Below are 6,082 nucleotides of genomic sequence, written 5' to 3'. Positions count from 1 at the left end.
TTAACGGAACCAAGCTCTGATAGCAAATGTGCGAACCTCGTGATCACGACCAAATGATGCGAACCTCGTGATCACGTGCACGCAACCCACACACAAAGACACCAATTCTCGGAAAGCCAAGTAAATCAGGTTTGATAGGAGTGTGACACAAAGATAACTTGTACCAAAGCACCAGCACTATTGGAAACGGAGACCCCCACCTAACGAATATTGATTCGTGAATGAGAAGTATTAGGATGACGCCACAAAGACAGTTGTTCTTCGATAAGTCGTTTTCAATTCTTTAGAGAACCATGGAAGGGAGATTATCTCACCAACACACACAAAGTGCGACAAACAAGAAGTTTTATTAATCTAAATTGTTTAGCCTTACATGTCTGCTTATGCCCTTATTTATAGTGACTCCGAACTAAAATAAACCCTAATGGACCCCTTATGTGGACTTATATGATGCCCACTTACAATTAAACCCAAATAATATAAATAAACCCTAAACTAAGAAGAAAATAATAGTAACAATAAGAAATCCGAAATTAATATCCTAAATATGCTAGAATCAAATTTGTCACCATTAAGATGTCCCAAATAGACTAGAAAATCTAATCTGAATGTAGAATTTAATATGAAGTCTTCTTTCCTTTATGTAGCTAGGATGAATAAAGAATCCTTGTAAGAAAAGGATTCTAAAACATTTATGAATTCTTGCCACACTTAGAAACTATGTTGCAGCCCATTAAAGATCTTTGTAGAATTAGGAGATTCTCAAAATAGAAAGTCCACAAGTCAAAAGGAAGTAAATAACAAAATTCATACAGTCTCTGTTGACCCGTGTTTCGATGCCTTTCCAAACTCTGATTGACTTGAAATTTTAGCCAAAGGTAGGAAACCATGTTAGGAGATTCCACGTAAAATTACAGCCCGATCCAATGGTCGGATTGAGAATTATGACTGTTTCTGTAAAACTGGATAGATGCACTTTTTACGTCAAAATCCGAATTTGACATTTCCTGAATCATATTATTAATGATGCGAACCTCATGATCACATGGTCACGCAACCCACACGCAAAGACACCAATTCCCGGAAAGCCAAGTAAATCAGATTTGATAGAAGTGTGACACAAAGATAACTTGTACCTAGGCACCAGCACTATTGGAAATGGAAACCCCCACCCAACGAATATTGATTCGCGAACGAGAAGTATAAGGATGACGCCACGGAGACAGTTGTTCTTCGATAAGTCATTTTTCAGTTCTTTAGAGAACCATGGAAGGGAGATTATCTCACCAACACACACACACACACACAAAGTGCGGCAAACAAGAAGTTTTATTAATCTGAATTGTCTAACTTAAATGTCTAGTTATGCCTTTATTTATACTAACTCTAGACTTAAATAAACCCTAATGGACCCCTTTTAAGTGGACTTATATTAATCCCACTTACAATTGACCAAAATAAGTAATAATAACGCAAACACTAAGAAGAAAATAATAAAAATCCAAAAATTACCATCCTAAATATGCTAGAATCAGATTTGTCACCATTAAGAAGTCACAAAATAGACTAGGAAATCTAATCTGAATGTAGAATTTATTCTGAAGTCTTCTTTCCTTTTTGTAGCTAGGATGAATAAGGAATCCTTGTAAGAAAAGGATTCTAAAACATTTATGAATACTTGCCACACTTGAAAACTATGTTGCAGCCCATTAAAGATCTTTTTAGAATTAGAAGATTCCCAAAATAAGCTGCCACATCCTTTTAGGAAAAGAATCCTAGCCAAATAGAAAGTCCACAAGTCAAAAGGAAGTAAATAACAAAATTCATACAGCCTTTGTTGACCCGTGTTTCGATGCCTTTCCAAAATCCGATTGACTTGAAATTTTAGCCAAAGGTAGGAAACCATGTCAGGAGACTCCATGTAAAATAGCAGCCCGATCCAATGGTCGGATTGAGAATTATGATTGTTGTCGTAAAACTGGATATATGCACTTTTTACGTCAAAATCCAAATTTGACCTTTCCTGAATCGTATCATTCGGGTGTTACGAAGGATCTATTATTGGGTTATAATGAATATGGAATGTTTGTATGAGTATTAGAAGAATCTATTATTGAGTTATAAGGAATGCTAAACTGTTATGAATTGTTCGAATGAGCATTACAATTAGCTTCGGGTAATGCCATCCTAGAAGGATGACCAGGTTATGTTTGATGATTAGCTTCGGGTAATGCCATCCTAGAAGGATGACCAGTTTATGTTTGATGATTAGCTTCGGCTAATGCCTTCCTAGAAGGATGACCACGTTATGTTTGATTATTAGCTTGGCTAAAGGCTTTCTAGAATGATGATCGGGTTATGTTGATGATTAACTTTGGCTAATGGTATCCTAGATGGATGACTGGGTATATATGTTATAATTAGCTGCGGCTAATGGCATCCAAGATGAATGTCCGGGTTGGAAGTTATGATTAGCGACGGTTTATAACATCCGAGATGGCATCTGAGATGGATGACCGGGTGTGTATATTGTGATTAGCTACAGCTAATGGCATCTGAGATGGATGACCGGGTGTGTAAATTGTGATTAGCTTTGGCTAATGGCATCTAAGATGAATGATCGGGTGTGTATATTGTGATTAGCTACGACTAATGGCATTCGAGATGGATGACCGGGTGTTCATATTGTGATTAGTTACAGCTAATGGCATTTGAGATGGATGCTCGGGTGTGTATATTGTGATTAACTATGACTAATGACATTCGAGATGGATGGCCGAGTGGATTTATTAGGATTAGCCGTGGTTAACGGCGTCCGAGATAGACGACTGGGTTGGAATAAGGTGGATAAATTTATAAGTGGTCTCGCAAAGGATGACTTGAATAAAACGAATTAAAAAACTAGGACAAATAAATTAACTCTGGTCCTATCCACACCTATGGAAAGGTTGGGATGAGAGAGTAAGGATATTATAGTTGAAGAAATATTAAGGCAGTATTATGTATGTAAGTAGTAACAAAAGGATTATACTCACTTAGACTATAAACAGAAGTACCGTCGTTATACTTTTAGTTATATGTTGTCATGTTTTAGATTAATTATAATTCTTGAATCCATTTTGCTTTTGTAATAGGGACATCACACAATCAAGGTGTGTAGAAAAACCCTTTTAATGGGTCCACATATTTTAAAGGAACTCTATTACATACATGCAGTAGCCTTTCGCCACCCACCAATTCAATTGTTTCTCCATTTGATTCGTTCACTTCACTTCTCACAATTCATCTTGTATTCTTTCAATTTTTCATTTACTTAAAACATACATGTGATGAATATACGCACACACATACACATAAAAAAATAAATGTAATAACCAAATGCTAGAAATACAATCATATCATTTAGTACATTTCAAGGTGAAGTTATTAACATAATTTTAAATATTTATAGTACATAAAAAATAAGTACCTAACAAAATTATAAATAGTGAATCAACTTAATCAGTGTTGGCCCACTTCGTGTCATAAACCTACAACATATGATATGATTTTTTTAGTTGTCAAGAAGATTTATGCTCATGATTTTTTTATGAGGGAAAGGAATCATTTTGTCTATTATCACTTTTAACAATCCTACTCAAAATATTCAAATCAAGTTTAATTATACCTCAACTCATATGAGAATACTCGTGCTCATCAATGCAACTAAAATAACATTACAAATTTAACATCTAGCCATAAAATACATGTACATGGTTTTTCATAAGGAAGGAGAATAACATGCTTATCTAGAATTCTTTTAGCATCAATTACATCATATACATATTGAATTACACACTAGTTGTTATGGTGTCTAAGTTCATATTTGTCACTTTCGACATTGTCTTTATAATGAATTACATAATACATTCAAATCTAAGGTTGCCAACTATACATCACCACGTATCAACACATTTTCTTAATTTTTGATTCCCCAATCAATAATTAATATTTCATTTCTTAGTTACTGATTTCCTTGGGTACAATCTTTGAAGTAACCATATGTATTAATCTTATGTATACTCGTCACCATCACTACTTAACATAATTTGTTTGTAACATTATCATATTTTTTATTTTTTAGATATCACAACCGTTTGTTACATTATCAGCCCATTAACATTTACTTTGACTTAGTAGTACATCAAACAATATTATGTCTTAAGTTGCCAATCAACCCCCCTATCATATACATTTTTAAGCATCAATTAATGGCCTTACACAATGATTTTCATTATACAATCGAGGATAGTTTCAATGGTTTCTACTATTTGAAAACGACAACACTATGGTTTCTACTCATTGGAAATAACAGCACAATTTGTTTCCATTCAAAACAATGACAACCACATGAATTCCCTTTTTATTAGGGACAACTAGGAAGTAACTTTTATTGCCCATGATTTAATTCAAAAGACTTATCAACTTAAATAGAAGCATATGGAAAGAAAAATCTATATCATCACCTTATAACTAATCAAATCATACTTTGTTTCCTTGGTCATCATTCTTTTAGGCAACTAAATATCAAAAGTTGCAATATTCATAGATATTGGTAATTAATCATTAGCAATAAATTTATATCTTGTTCTTAGTCACTTATTTTGTGGTCATTAAGTATTGTTCCTTTCTTATCTTTAGTTACTAACGTTGTGGCTACTAACTATCATTCCTATCTCATCCTTAGGTGCTGATACTATTGCCACTATGCGGATGCCAATAATTTTGGCAAACCCATTGTTTGCAAACAAATTCAGCTATTAATATCTTCTTAACGAGCTATCTTTAATATTTTACTCAACATCTTTATACAACTTTGTACCTTATTATTTTATTTGAGCTATGGTCAACAAATAACTGATGACATGTATTATGGTTTAGGAATCCTTGTACATATAGAATTCTTCCATGCATAACTATTCATTCCTAACTATGATAAAGTATATAGTTCTTTAAACATTAATTTCTATTATAAATAACACATCATACTTTTTATTTCACTGTATTAGTAAATGCTTTCAAATGAGATGATTCACAACACTCATCATCATGTTACAAAAAGATAATATTAAGTCGGCCTATGCTAGGAAAGAACTAAAGGAACAAACCGACCTGCTCTAGATGGAAAGTGGGGGAGGAAAATCAGCCTATCCTGGGTGGGAATTGTAGGGTGGTAACCAGCCTTAAGATAACCTAAAACGAGGATGACTAGCACCCAAACACCCCCATCTCAATTAAAAGGGGTATAAATACAAGAGAGGAAAAAGAGGTGACCTTTCCTCTCCCTTAAAATCAGCTGCAGTTGGCTGGAATAACCTCGCACTCTTTCCTAAAGAAAAACCTAACAACCTAGCTGGATGTGCCTTCCTTGAACATTTGAGAAGAAGGGAGAGTTAGAGGAAAAGAGAAGTGATCCAAACATGGAAGAAGAAGGAGCCTAGACCTTTTCCTAAAAACGACAACAACCATTATTGCAGCCAACCCTCCTTCCTAAGAAGAAAACTAAACCAGACCAGCCTACATGCAAATCCCCTTGAGTGTAAAGTGAGTAGAGAGTTAGGAAAAAGAAGAGAAAATTGAAAACCAAAAACATGGCAGAAGAGGAAGCCTAGAGAGCCAACTGGAACAAGCAAAAAAAAGAGTAGAAACCGAAAGTAAAGAGGAAGAAGAACTCCAAAGAAACCTTCTTAAGACTACCTAAAATCATAAGGTAAGGGAAGAACATCACCTCTTTATTTGTTTCCTTGAAACCTCAGGACAAAAGAGGAAAGAAAACCTCAAGAGAATGGTTTAGGGTTTTTACACCTATGACTAAAGAGGACTAGATAGAAAGATTAATGAGAATAGGGGTTGAATGAGGGGCATAACTCTAGAAATATTAACAAAAGAAATGAATGAATTTGAATACATAAATCTAGAGGGAGGGCCAACTAGTTATAGGGAGCTAGATATAATGCAATTGATGTGATGAAATGCTTGAATTGTGAGCTTGTTAGAGTCTTAGAAAATGTTAGAAACAAAATAGAATTCATGTGTGATATGG

This window comes from Populus nigra, chromosome 7 (genome assembly GCF_951802175.1).
Source record: "Populus nigra chromosome 7, ddPopNigr1.1, whole genome shotgun sequence".
Lineage (NCBI taxonomy): Eukaryota > Viridiplantae > Streptophyta > Magnoliopsida > Malpighiales > Salicaceae > Populus > Populus nigra.
Note: the sequence above shows the minus strand (reverse complement) of the source record.